At 40.1% G+C, this 14333-nt stretch overlaps 1 long non-coding RNA gene across 1 annotated transcript; it reads right to left on the bottom strand.

Moving 5' to 3' along the window:
- Positions 1–1951: 1951 nt before the first annotated feature.
- Positions 1952–12302, bottom strand: LOC115145450 (uncharacterized). The gene is made up of 2 exons (XR_003865963.2): positions 11339–12302; positions 1952–2194 (listed from the first exon to the last, which is right to left on the bottom strand). It is a non-coding gene; the product is annotated as an uncharacterized LOC115145450 (long non-coding RNA).
- Positions 12303–14333: the final 2031 nt, after the last annotated feature.

Raw genomic sequence — 14333 nt, forward strand, 5'->3', positions numbered from 1 at the left:
TAAAGAAAACCCTTGAATGAATAGGTGTGTGCAAACTTTTGACTGGCACTGTGTATATATATATATATAGCATTTATAGGCCTACAGTGTATTGCATTGGGACCACTGGAATGGGTGGAGTTAGAAAGTGCTGCTGGGTATGTAGACCTCAGTCCCCCAAGAAATAACACCATATATAAATTCTACAGACCGTACTGAGTATTCCCAACACCACTTCTACATCGGCACAGAGTCGTTTTTTTGTCTATAAGCCAATATGTAATTTATAGGCCTACCGTCTATTACATTGCAGTGATTGGAGTAAGAAGTCCCCAGCACTCTATATTGAACCCCTTGCACAGCACAATTTAAGTTTTGTAGACTCTATTGAGTAATTTGAATGACATATTATTTGATTTGTATTTAAAGTATATTTCTTTACAAAAACCAACACAATACCTATGAACATACCAGTATTTGTGTAAACTCTCTAAAGAAATGCTGATATAAATAATACAATATTAAAATAAAAGTACATCAAATTATCACTTTTTTTAAAGGTGGTTGCAATACTTTGAAAAACAGTTGCTTTACTAGTCACGCCAAAACAATTGATATTCCCAAAGATTAGCATGTATTTTTAGGGGGACTCTTATTTTGAAAAAAAAAGATCCTCGATCGTGCTGCCAGCGTAATATCCTGCTGCCAGGAGAACGGTAATCCGACACACTCGGATCACACACATAGTACAAGAGAGAGGGTGGCTGATAGGGGGGAGAACGACTACGCGAAAGCGAGAGGCATATTCACCGCTCTTGAGCGACACCCACAGATATCGGTATGATACTGCACCATCGGAGTGCAAATTCTTTGCATTGCACAACCTGCTTGGAGAAGTTTGGGGCCACCTCCTTCCTTTGCTGAACTACCCAATTATTTCAGTAAACAGGCCACTATGCTTCTCTATCTCAAGTCCCTCACAGCCAGGCATGCCTTTGATGGCCTCTCAGTAGTTTCATCCCACTCTGACACCAATACAATATGGTACTGTCCTTTAAATTAATATTTTTTTACTTTGCTTACACTTTGTTTCCGATAGGCTACATACTGGTTTAAATCTCCTGGACAAGACCTGCAACATCTTTCAATGCAAATAAATATGTGACATTACCCTCAAAGTATAAACTTCCCACTTTATTTCCATGCTATCGTTCCTTTATTTTGTCTCCATTGCCTGCGAATTGTCTTAATGGTATTGCATTGTTAGTTGCAGTGTTTTTGATCTCTCCTATGGAATATAAGAGGCGGCTTCAGTTAACTACAGTGTCAAACAGCATGTAACAATGAACATTACACTGTCTACCAGTGGCTGGTGGGAGGAGCTATAGGAGGACAGGCTCGTTTCCATATGTTTGATACGTTCCATTAATTCCATTCCAGCCATTACAATGATCCTGTCCTCCGATAGATCCTCCCACCAGCTTCCACTGCTGTCTACAGTCTGGTAATTAGTGGGATATATTTCTGAACCACCAAAGCAGCTCTTCCCCATTAAAAGCCATGATCAGATCATAATCAACACATCTCATTACTCAACAGATAATGGGAGAAAATGATCAAAGTAATAATGGAGAACAGTTTTTTTAGTCTGTGTGTTACTTCAAATCAAATGTATTCATATAGCCCTTCGTACATCAGCTGATATTACTGATATTACGTTACTTCAAGAAACGTATGCATTTCCAAAGATGAATGGATAGTGCAGGCTACCATATTATAATTTAACAAAAAAATACCCCGACTAACTTCATATAGGCTTCATTAACTTGTCCTCTATATTTACAAATGCTGTCAAGAACACTTACAGAGAAAATACATCTGTTCTTTGCAACTGAAGCCATGGCTTATAAAACCAACTAATAAATAAAACAATACAGAATTACAACACAGAACAGACAGCTATTTTGTAAAGTGAGGTATGTAAAACAAAGGGCTTTAATTGAACATATCTGCAGGATGTTAAAGCCATTTAACAGTGGATTAAATAAAGTGATATACTGTCAGTGATAACAGGCTCGCTTGTGTAGAGGGGAATCGATCTGGGCTGTCTTGGCTGCTCACTGGGCACCGTGGGGGGTCTAGATCTTCAGGATCACAGTGTCAATGTCTCGGATGATCTTCAGCTGGTTCCACTGCTCCAGGTTTAACGCCACACCTAAGGGAGACACAGACCAGTGAAGGGTAGTGAGTTTAAAATGCATATTTTGCAGGACGTTGAAAAGGCATCTTTTCCAGACGTTGAGAAATATGTATTTTCCTGATGTTGAAATCAGGTTCATTTTTCATTCTGAATGAAAGTTGAAAATAAGTCATTTATATACGTCTATGTTTGGGCTAAATCAAGGCTGGTCCAGACAGGACAACATCTGAACCAAACATACACTTGTATGATTGGTTCAGATTTGGTCCGGACCAGACCAAAAACCAATGTCCGTGGATGTGGAAATCATGGCCGCACCAAAAAAAGATGTCCAAAGGGCATCGGCATCGGTCTATGCTTACTGAGGTGTAGCCTACAGTGTTGCCTGAAAGACATTTTATGAATGCCCATCTATGTGGTAAGGCTACCGTTTGTAAAACACCAAACAACGTCTGGACAGGACCCCCAAAAAAGAGTCCAAAAGACTTCGGCTGGTGCTTACCGGGGTGTAGCATACCTTGTCAGTGCAATGGAATTTTATGAATGCCCATCCATTTGGTCAGCCCACCATTTGTAAAACAGGATTTTGCATTGGCTTTATTAGTCCTGATTCATGTGGCTAAACAATTTGGCTATTTAAGCTCTGAATATCAGCTACCCAACTTTATCAGGAGTTATCGCAAGCCTATTTGCAATGTGTTTACACAGCGGGAAAGGCAGAAGTATTCACTGATCACCACAATGGAGTGAAACTCTTGGACAACAGTTGTGATTGGTCCATTCCATATTGTCCATTTAACTTTGACCCATCCTGTTTTTAGGATATGTTGTTTGTTAACATGGCAGCTTATTTTTCAGTTGATTGAGCCCCATTTAGGTTAAGATATTTGATCGGAGAAACCTGCATGATGTAAACAGTGTCCGTCTCATTACATTGTCATACATTTAATCTCCAGACTGTAGTAGGTTTAAGAAAAGGCCACATGCTCTTTCTACCATATCCTATATCTGCTCCATAATTTATGGCATTCGATTTTTGGATGGAACATTGGTGGAGCGCATTGGTGGAGCGCTGCAGAGATGTGCTCTCCAACAGCACTCTGGAGAAGCGCACTGAGAATGGACAAGCAAAATATTTTGCGCCCCTGTCTTAGACAGAGTGGGCACTACTGATCAAAGGGCGGCATCAGTGATCACCTAAAAAGCTCATATGCCACTCGTTAAGAGAAATTGTCATTGTTTTTGGACAGAATTATGTGAGGTTTTATGTGTTGTTGTTGGAGGTGCGCTGGGTCAGTTTAGCTAATAAAATGCCGCCCTCATCAATTTGCCGCCATAGGCAGTCACCTAATTCTGCCTAATGAGCGGGCCGGCCGTGGTGTCGGGGTCCACATTGACATGGAAGCTCAATACAATAACCGCAGGGCGGGGTTCATACTCTGACATTTCTTATTATTTTTCTGAGATGTTTGATATGTTTGAATAGCATGCCACACAGCACCCTGAAACAAGATTGAAGGTTTTTAATTCATTTCTGTATTTTTACCCACCACTTTTATTTTAGTTTTATTCAAGTGGACATGTATTGATTTCCAAGGCATCTATCCGGCCGCCAACCATCATATACTCTATGTAGCTTATTGGATAAGAAGCCTATGTTGTCACACTGCTACTGCCCCAGCCTTAAACTACAAGGATGTCGAGTGGCTATTTTGAGAGAGTGGAGGTCGTTGAGGCAGGGGAGCCAAGAGTGAGAACTTCCTGTACATGCGTTTTTTATTGACAATTTCCATTAGCGTTTCGCGAGTCTGGAGGCCCAAGACAACAAATCAATAGTGTGAACTAAAATGTTACATACAATTCACAGTAGCATTAATGCTGCTTCTTGTTAACCACTGAATCGGCACAGGGAGGCAGCCAAGCTTGATCTCCACAGCCTGGTCTGTAGTGACTGATGCCCAGGACGAGCCATGACAGTCAGCCGAGGGAGCAACTTAGCACTCTGCACTGCTCATTAATTCATTAATTCACACACACACACACACTGAATGATTCTTAAATGCTCTGGCTGGCATGGCAAACTTCACCAACCGTAAATCTGACAAATAAGCATACAGTGTTTGAGATAATTCACCACTGCACTCTAGTTCTGCATTGCAAAGCACGCTCACTCAACTGGAAGGTTTTGTTCAAGAAAATGAGTGTGATGTGATGGCATATTGCACCAAAGCCCGTTATGGACCGCTAGCTTAAATCTCTCAGATGTAAAGTCCCCTGTTTAGGGGACCTGCGTGGTTCTGGTACCAATTTTTACCATAATTGTCTCTTATAAATCAATCTGTGGAAACCATAGATCGAATTGGCTTGTATTGAGCGATAGCCCTGGTTCCACGGACACGGAAGTATATTCTGACCACCTGTGAGATGTAGGATGTGAAATCTGAAACCACTTGAAGCTGGGACCATTTAATTCGCTCTTCCGACTGTCCATCAACTCCTGGCTGAACCCTACATCACAGCAACTGACAAAGCACATGCCTGCAATCCTTACATTGTAGTGCAACAGGGGATTATGGTTAGCACACTCAGAGATCGATTTATAGCCATTAATCTAAAATAATTAATAGATGTTAAACAAAAAACACTTTGTTTGTCAAATATGGACAATATTAATATATGCTGAAAGTTGATTTCCTAGCGAGTTCAGGAATCCAAGCTAGAGCCCTGTGTGACGTTCACAGTGGTAGGGGAGATGTTTTGATCAAGAGAACCCTTTAGAAAATATGCATATTTTCTCTAACACTAAACTGACAAATATGTACTTTAAGGAAGGTGAAATGTTATGGGTAATCTATTTTATAGTTATAAGGAAGGTGAACTCTTATAGTTATGTCAATGGTGGGTGTAGCTGGTGCATGGAAGTCAGGCGCAGGAGAGCAGAGATGAGTGGACAAAGCACTTTACTTAGGCTATCATAATACAGAAGGCAACCGCGTCACAAAACAAATGCCCAAGAAACAAGTGAGGCAGCACAAAGTACAAAACCCAAGTACAAAGTATCGGCTGCCGCAAAGCACGGGCATAAAACAAAACCTGGTGAAAACCAGCCGGAAGCGTGCCAACCTTGACAAAATAAACAATACCCCACACAGACATGGAGGGAACAGAGGGATAAATACACAGTAATAATGAGGAGATGTAAACCAGGTGTGCAGGAAATCAAGACAAAACCAATGGAAAATTAAAAGTGGATTGGTGATGGCTAGAAGACCGGTGACGTCGACCACCAAACGGCGCACGAACAAGGAGAGGAACCGACTTCGGGGGAAGTATTGAGAAGTTAGGGATTTAAAAATTTGCAATACTACAGTGCCTTGCGAAAGTATTCGGCCCCCTTGAACTTTGCGACCTTTTGCCACATTTCAGGCTTCAAACATAAAGATATAAAACTGTATTTTTTTGTGAAGAATCAACAACAAGTGGGACACAATTATGAAGTGGAACAACATTTATTGGATATTTCAAACTTTTTTAACAAATCAAAAACGGAAAAATTGGGCGTGCAAAATTATTTGTTGATTCTTCACAAAAAAATACAGTTTTATATCTTTATGTTTGAATCCTGAAATGTGGCAAAAGGTCGCAAAGTTCAAGGGGGCCGAATACTTTCGCAAGGCACTGTATATTTAGAAAGCATATAAGTCATTTCAAGCCTTATTCATACAGTTTTGGTGAATAGGAAATACGTCATTGTCACGCCCTGACCATAAAGAGCCCTTTGGGTTCTCTATGGTGCAGTAGGTCAGAGCGTGACTAGGGGGTGTTCTAATCTTGAATTTCTATGTTGGTGTGAGTATGGTTCCCAATTGGAGGCAGCTGATGATCGTTGCCTCTAATTGGGGATCATACATAGTGTGGTCCTTTTCCCACCTGCGTTTGTGGGATATTGTGTTTATATTTTTGTTCAGTATTGTTACATTTAAGAGACTTAATGGCGTGGATGTGAAAAGAGCACTCTGTCTGTACCGGTCGCCCATGTCAGTGGTGTAAACTCTCTGATATCGTTCTGGACCTTGCCTTTGGAAGAGACACCCTAACGAACCTCATCTTTCCTGTCTGCAGACGAGAGAGAGTGTTACATAGAACATGCTCGAGTGCAGAAATGTCTGCTGGTTTTAGACGTACAGTGATGTGGCTGTTTGCAAATCAGTGACTTTATTTGCTCTGCTCTCCCTCATCCTCCCACTGGCTCCTTTTATTGTTGGGGGGGAGGGGGGTTGCGTTGGAGCTGTTCTCCCCTTCTTCTGGGCTGGGCCATCTGACGCTGGGAGCCTCTTACTCTTTACCTCAGGGACAGGCTTACAGGAGAGAAATGTATTTTCAAGAGCATCTTTATTATAATTCACATCACGTAAGCGTTCATTAACAAAGTGTTCTCCCCACCTGTTTCAATGGGCACATTCCATTAACTCAGAAACCTAAAAATGGATGAAGCAACTGCATATTGCAGGATGCTATATATATTGAAATACCATGGTCGGTATCAATCCACAGTTCATGTATTCTGAGTCCAAATCAATTGAAATGAATGGTTTGTGGAATTTAATGAGACACTACATGGCAAATATATGTGTGTGATTATTTAGCATTCAGAGATGCAGGGAATAGAGATGAGATGGCATACCTTTTTGTACTCCTTGTCACTACTGCTACCTGACTCCTGGGGTTTGAGAATTAACTTAAATTGAAGTTAAAATCAATCAATTTGCATGTGTTTCAGATGAACAGTCAGGAGTAAACTAAATCAGCCATCGTATCTGGATCAGCAAAGTAGATGTAGGCCATCAAACTTGGAATTAAGTTGTATGCAGAAGTGCACACAACTGCCTCTCAATCTCTTTCTTTGGGAAATGGAATGAGAGCAGTGCATCATTAGCAAACCAAATGCAGGCTGGAATGTTGACTGGCACTACCCATTCAATGCATTATTTCAATTAATATCCTCATGTGTAGTTTAATCATTACATTTGCATTTCTCCGTCAATTCAATTTTCATGAAGTTAAAATGTATGTTAAAAGTTGCACTGATGCCAGTTAGCATATTGGTCTAGGTAGCCCAGTAATTTAATATCTAGCCGAAGAGCATTTCAATCATAGTGGGAGGAAAGGCCACAAGCTGAATACACAGCTGTATCTAGAGAATATCACTCTAAAGTTAATGAATAACATAATTGCATAAAGCAGCATATTCTACTTTATTCTAATTACCAATTAACAAACTGATTGAGAGGGGACCACAAACACCTGAGCTGAGGAGGCACGGGCCCTTTTCAAACAGATAGGCCTGTTTAAAACATGTATCTTTCTCCTTGCATCCTTGAGATAACCTATGTGGGGAAACTATTGAACACTAGCCTATACTGAGCCCATCCTGTCATACTAAGTCAGTTGGTTATTTCTTAAAGTAGGCTAAAGTAAAAAAGAAATGCCTCTACTTTGGCAATGTTTAATCTCGAAATCGATGCACCTATGCTTTCCCACCACTAGAGAGAAATAGAACTCTGCTCTAATTTTACAGGCTACTGATATCCTAAACTCTCCTGGACAGACTACTAAACATAAATGGTATCTGACCAAATTACTCACAATTTTTGTTCTTGGTTAATGGAGATTAGCCTACTGCATATCCCAAAATGATGTGGCCACAATAATTTCCTGTGAACTGAAATAATTATCAGACAAAAATACATGTTTCCTCTCTACAAAAATGTTGCTGACAATGAATACAAATATTGTCAGCATGGTATTTGCTAGCCCATTCATAGACGATAATGTTAATTATAAACTGGGTGGTTCGAGCCCTAAATGCTGATTGGCTGTGGTACAGCCGTGGTACATCAGACAGTATACAACATTTTTATTTTTACTGCTGTAATTACATTGGTAATCAGTTTATAGTAGCAATTAGGCACCTCTGGGGTTTGTGGTATATGGCCAATATACCATGGCTAAGGGCTGTATCCAGGCACACCGCGTTGAGTTGTGCATAAGAACAACCCTTAGCCAAGGTATATTGGCCATATACCGCACTCCTTCGTGCCTTATTGATTAAACATACAGTATACCATCTATTCACGAACCTGTCAACTGACAGAGGCAGATGCACCCACACTCCACTCCCAAATCTTGTCTAAACGTCAATACTTTGTCTAAATGTCAATAGGCTATGCCACGCTTGCTATACGGTTTTGGAAACATTTGGAACTAAACTTTCACATCAGCGAGAAAGGTTAAAAAAAAGGTTAAATTACTAAACGCATCTATCGGGTTAGGGTTTCCACTCTATAATATTTCCGTCTTACAGCGCTTGTTCACGGAAGACAGAAGCGACCACCTGTTCTAATTAATTATTGAAACATCTCCAAACACCTGTCTGTAACAAAAGAAGGATGCCATAATAGTGTTGTAGCTGAAAAAATAGCTGGCTGCAACTGTGTGAAAACCAGTTAAAACAGTCTACAGTAAGCGTGTATTTTGCATTTCTGAAATTATTTAGATGTAATGTGGAAGTAAAGGGTTTTATATTTCCAAAACCGTTTCAAAAGCAAGGATTATTAACATTTCTAAACGTTAAAACAGAGCGTTGGGATTGAGGATCACATGGAGCGTGTGGTTGTTCATATCTTCAGCTGAGAATCCTAGAGGGGGAAGCCGTGGGCCTAGCTATTTGCCTGAATATTTTTAGTCACGGCTCTGTAGTTTGGCCATGATTAACTCAGCCTAGGCAGGCCATGGAAGAACTGGGACATTTTCAGCTTCCAGGAATTGTGTACATGGGGCCGTGCAATATCATGCTGAAACATGAGGTGAAGGCACAACAGTGAGCCTCAGGATCTTGTCTCGGTATCTCTGTGCATTCAAATTACCATAGATAAAATACACTTGTGTTTGTTGTCCGTAGCTTATGCCTGCCCATACCATAACCCACCATGGGGCACTCTGTTCAAAATGTTGACATCAGAAAACTGCTCGCCCACAAGACACCATAGACGTGGTCTGCGGTTATGAGGCAATTCTCTAAAACGACGTTGGAGGTGGCTTATGGTAGAGAAATGAACATTGAATTATCTGGCAACAGCTCTGGAGGACATTCATGCAGTCAGCATACTAATTGCACACTCCTTCAAAATCTGTGTTTAGAGTTGTCTTTTATTGTTCTCACGACTTCTGCCGAAGTCGTTGCCTCTCCTTGTTCGGGCGGTGCTCGGCGGTCGACGTCACCGGTCTTCTAGCCATCATTGATCCATTTGTCATTTTCCATTGGTTTTGTCTTGTCTTCCTACACACCTGGTTTCAATCCCATTCATTACCTGTTGTGTATTTAACCCTGTTTCCCCTCATGTCTTAGTCAGAGATTGTTTGTTATTTCAGTGTTGTATTGTTTTTGTATTGGTGTGCGACGGGTCCTCGTACCCACTTTGTTTATTGTTACATTTAGTGTTTGGAGTATGTTTAGTTTATTGTTATTAAATAACTCCATTACACTCAGTTTGATTCTCCTGCGCCTGACTTCCCTGCCACCCATACACACACGACTCTGACAATTGTACCCAGCATAAGGTGCACCTGTGTAATGTTCATGCTGTTTAATCAGCTTCTTGACATGCCACAACTGTCATGTGGAAGGATTATCTTGGCAAAGGAAAAATGCTCACCAACAAGGATGTAAACAAATTTGTACACAACATTTTAGAGAAATAATGCATATGTAAAATGTCTGGAATCTTTTATTTCAGCTCATGAAAGATGTGACCAACATTTTACATGTTACGTTTATATTTTTGTTCATTTTTGTTCATAAATTAGCAGAGGCACATAGAGAAACCTCCTATGGACACACTCAAATGGATTGCAACCGGTCCATTATTGCATTGCCTTGACACAAACCTACATATTACAAAGACAGTAGTTGGATAGTGAAGAATATAGGCCTAATAAGGCCCAGTTGCACTTAAGCACTTAAGAAGGTATTTCAGGGATAGTAAAATGTGATTTGGGTGTTTGACAACAAGTTTGACAACCACTGCAGTAGGTTACCTAATGTGGTGTTTCTTCATGAGTTGTTAAAGATATATCTAATACAATACTCTGCTCTTGGTATGTTGCTTCTGGGAAATGTCACTCATTGTCTGCATTTAAACAAGCAGCCCAATTCTGATATTTTCCACTAATTGGTCTTTTGACCAATCAGATCAGCTCTGAAAAATATCTAATGTGAATATATCTGATTTGATTGGTCAAAAGACCAATTGATGACACTTCCTTTTAAGGGGTCCTTGTTACTGTCACACTCTGACCATGGTTTGCGTTGTTTGTTTCTATGTTTTGTTTGGTCAAGGTGTGATATGAGTGGGCATTCTATGTTGCATGTCTAGTTAGTCTGTTTCTATGTGTTTGGCCTGATATGGTTCTCAATCAGTGGCAGGTGTTTGTCGTTGTCTCTGATTGGGAACCATATTTAGGTAGCCTGTTTTGTATTGTGGTTCGTGGGTTATTGTCTATGTCTAGTTGCCTGTGTCTGCACTAGTATTATAATAGTGGTGTGTTTGTTGTTTTGTGTAGTTTGTTAAGTTTGTTCTTCGTCTTCATTAAAAACTATGTATTCATCTTACGCTGCGCCTTGGTCTCCTCCGTACGAAGATCGTGACAGTTACAGGTTAATTCCATGTGTAAATACACCGTAACAAGCATTTTAGTTAACTGCAACAACATGGTTACATTGTAATAAGAACACATAACTTGTAGTAATTGCGGTCTGTAATTACAGAAGTGTAGCAAGCAATTATTGTTAGCATGCTTGTTACAAATAGGCAGGTTTCCACTAAATTCAGCAACTTAGTGTTACACTTCTTCTCTGCTGCATCCGATTCATTAGCAACTGTAACAAAGGTTGGGATTCCTTGTGGATGCACTGGGTATCAGAGATTATAGCCTACGCTCAATAGGCAATAATTACTTAGCCATTCATTTGCACTGTTCAAAATATATCTTGTCATCATTGTTGCTAGCACTTGCCCCCAAAATAAAGCATACCATAATTACTATTTGTTGCACATGATTTAGCTAGTTAAAATAAAGTGTATCTTGAGGGGTACTTACCTGTAACTAATGTGTACTTATACATGGGTTGCACCTCCGTCACTCCGTTGCGTTGTTGCCATTGTCATCAATGTTCTACAGACACCACAGCCATATTGATGCTCCAAAGTAGAATGGGGCTAATCACTTTAAACCGGGGATAATGTCTGTTTCATCTAAATTACACTATAGGGACTTGGGAATATGACGACATTGCTAAATTCTTTACATATTTAGCGGGAAACCACTTTGTCATCATCATGTTGTGAAATGTACTTTAGACAGATGGCAATGTTGTCATTAGTTAGCAAAGTTAGTCAAAGTTAGCTAGCAATGACAACATTAGCTAGCTAAAATCTGGAGGTCTCCCCTCAATTTTAGCTAGCTAACTAACGCTACACTGTAACTAAAGTCAATCTGGCGACATCAAAATTCAGACAAAAAGTTTTACTGCTAATTATTTGTCTCCAGAACTCTATGTTGGAGATCCAGAAACCTGCCGGGCGTTTCTCTTCATTTCCCTCGGATCGCTAGAAGATAGCGTACCTGTTAACACTCATGTCCGGGAAAGCACTCTCCTGGGAGCAACAATCCACCGTTTGCCTCAGCCTGAGGAGTTTGTGGTGGAGGTAAGAAAAGTGTTCGATTCTCCGTTGTCCAGGAGAGAGACTGCTCGGAAGCCACTTCAACTGCGACAAGACTCCTAATAGTGTGGCAGACTACGCTGTGTTTTTTGGCACTTCTGCCACGGAGAGTGCCTGGAACCCGGAATCCCTGTTCGACAAGAGCTCGCAGCTCGTCTTTAAAACTTTGGAAAAGGGTCAAGTCTACAAAGCATCCACTGAATCTGTTTGTAAAATATTCTAGTTTTGAGAGTTTAAAACTGAATTGTGATCAAATGTTTTTAAAAAATTGGCAGAATGTCACTCATAGTGTGTGTTGACACACTTAGCTAGCTAGCACAAGGTAACATGCTTGGTGTGCTCCATTTGTATCACTTTCAATGGGGGACTTTTATTATAAAGGCAAACCATAAATTACACTATTGTGGTTAATCATTATTGTGGCTAGCTTTACACATATGTGAGCCCAACTAGCTAGCTAGTTATCTAGCGAGTAGCAACCGTCGTATAGCTATTTGCCAGCTTTAGGTTAGGTAACTTAGCCAGCTATCTAGTCATGGTTAGGAAACAAGCTAGCTAGTGTTCTAGCTAATCCAAACAAAACTCAACAGATTGCATGGAAAGTCTATTCTGTAGAATGTGCTATCTATCACAGATGAAGCATCCAGTTGGCATTTTCACTCAATGCCAAATATGGTGATGAGAGGAAGCCCAGTGGAGGCAGGGGGAGAAGATAGAGCAAGATGGATTTTGGCTGACATTCTGCTGAAGATTAAACATTTGGTCTCCATACAGTTTTCTGTTTCCAAAACTAGAATCTGTAACAGAGTGGACTGCGTTTTGTAGACTTTACCCTTTGCCAAAAAAAAAAATGTTATTGTTTAGAAGGAGTGCAAGGATGAATTGAGTTATTGCACATGTGCAGTGGTATAAAAAGTACTCAATTGTCATACTTGAGTAAAAGTAAATATACCTTAACAGAAAATGACTCAAGTAAATGTGAAAGTCACCCAGTAAAATACTACTTGAGTAAAAGTCTAAAAGTATTTGGTTTTAAATATACTTAAGTATCAAAAGTAAATGGAATTGCTCAAATGTACTTAAGTATAAAGAATTTAAAAAGTATAAATCATTTCAAATTCCTTCTATTAAGCAAATCAGACTACAAAATATTTTTGTTTGTTTTTATTGACGGATAGACAGGGCATGCTCCAACACTCCAACACATAATTTACAAACAAAGGTAGATTGCTACCTATGCTGAATTGTCCAGCAGAATGAATGTATCCCACAAAAAAACATACTCTCTCTCTCCTGTCTTGATGTTTTTGTCTCATCTACAAACACTTTGTTTCTTTCTCTTGTCTGGAATTTGCACACTGACCTTGCTCTCGACCCCGTTCTTTGTGCATTGTGTTAGTAATTAGATATGTAGATGGGTGAGCCGGTCAAGGATCGATTCAGACAAAGTGGTACATTTTATGACAAGCGACAGTTTATTCAGAGTGAAGATATCTAGTACAGCGTAATTACGGCTCTCCCGTTCGCTCGCACAGAACAGCAGGAAAAGAGGCCGCCAGTACAGCCCTAATCAGTACAGCCCTAATATACGGCACAGAAAGTAGGTTGACTCCGGAAGATCGGATCTCCGGATTGGTTCAGCTGGGGTGTAGTCTGTAGTCTTCCGCCATTGGCTCAGTTGTCTGTCCGTCATCGTAGAATCCTCTTCGGGCACACAATGTTCAGCTACAAAGGAGATTATGTGTGTGCGCTTGTTTGGTAGTTAGTGTGTAATGTGGGAGCTATCCTGTAGGGGACCCCACACGCTTTAACTATGAGTTGTAGCCATGTATTTAGCAGTAGGCTGGTCACTTGCATAAGAAATAGCAATTCTTTACAATTGTCACATGAAGTTATGGTCAACACAAGGTGACACATTTGTGGTCGTCAATATTTTTAGCATGTTCCTGCAGATGAGAAGACATTATGCCTTAATTCCTTCATATGATGCTTGACATGATGCATTAAAATAAATCATTGCACCATTGCATCCCATTGAAAAGTGAGAATGTTCATCAACAGTGAAACCATTACAAGATTACATGATGGAATAAGAGAGTTTGTTTTTCATTTATAGTGCATTTATAAACCATTATTCAGCCAAGCACAAATTACTATTTCAAAATGTTAATCAAAACTGTTTATTAATGTGTAACCAATTGATGGTTAAAGCAGTAGGAAACAGATGACGTTGTAATGAATACTTAGGGAGAAAAGGTGTAGATTCACCCCCCCAATTGAGACCAGGTGAGTAACTAACACAGGTGAAATCAATGAACAAAAATGAAAGACGGCTACGTTCAAGAACACAAGGAAACATGGCTACGTTCAAG

This window comes from Oncorhynchus nerka, linkage group LG17 (assembly GCF_034236695.1).
Source record: "Oncorhynchus nerka isolate Pitt River linkage group LG17, Oner_Uvic_2.0, whole genome shotgun sequence".
Classification (NCBI taxonomy): domain Eukaryota; kingdom Metazoa; phylum Chordata; class Actinopteri; order Salmoniformes; family Salmonidae; genus Oncorhynchus; species Oncorhynchus nerka.